Genomic DNA, 716 nt, shown 5'->3' on the forward strand with positions numbered 1-716 from the left:
GGAGAGATGGGAGGGGTGTCCTGTCCATGAGAGGATGTAGGGGCAGGGGTGTCTGAGGCAGGGTCTGGAATTGAAGTAGAAGCAGATACAGGAGGGGTAAATGGGGTATTTGAGGTAGAAGTCAGAATGAGGTGTTTAAGATTTTGGATTTCCTTGAATAAAGGGGAATTAAGAGAGTGAGTGTCAGACATAGAATGCTGAGGAAGGGAAGGGGAAGATTGTGGAGAGGAAGTTTGAGGCGGAGAAGGGAGGGGGAGTCAGGCTGGCCCCTGAACTGGAGGCAAGGGAGGGTATAGTAATGGGAGGGCAGGGGGAGGACTTGGTTGTGCCTCAGGCTCAGGAGCAGGGAGGGTCTTGGGGCTGGGTTCTGATAGGGGGCAGGTTATCAGCTATGGAAGGATCAAAAGCAGAGTCAGAGGGGTAGGGAGGAGGGCGAGGGGCAGAGGCCCTTGGAGTTTCAGGATCTGGTGAGGCTGTCTTAGCCAGGAGGACCTGGTGGGAAGAACATTTGACACAGAGGGAGGGATTAGCACAGAGATCAAGAAAGGCATGGATGTAGGGTAGTTCAGACTGCTTGCCGTTACCCTGGCAGAAGTTTTCCAAATCTTTTAAAATATTGAGGTCTAAGGTTCCAGTGTTTGGCCAAACAGAGTTATTATCTACTTTGTACTGAGGACAGGAAGTGGTGCACAAGAATTTTAGGCATTTTGATCTGA

Source organism: Nannospalax galili, unplaced genomic scaffold (assembly GCF_000622305.1).
Source record: "Nannospalax galili isolate Female #2095 unplaced genomic scaffold, S.galili_v1.0 scaffold744, whole genome shotgun sequence".
NCBI lineage: Eukaryota > Metazoa > Chordata > Mammalia > Rodentia > Spalacidae > Nannospalax > Nannospalax galili.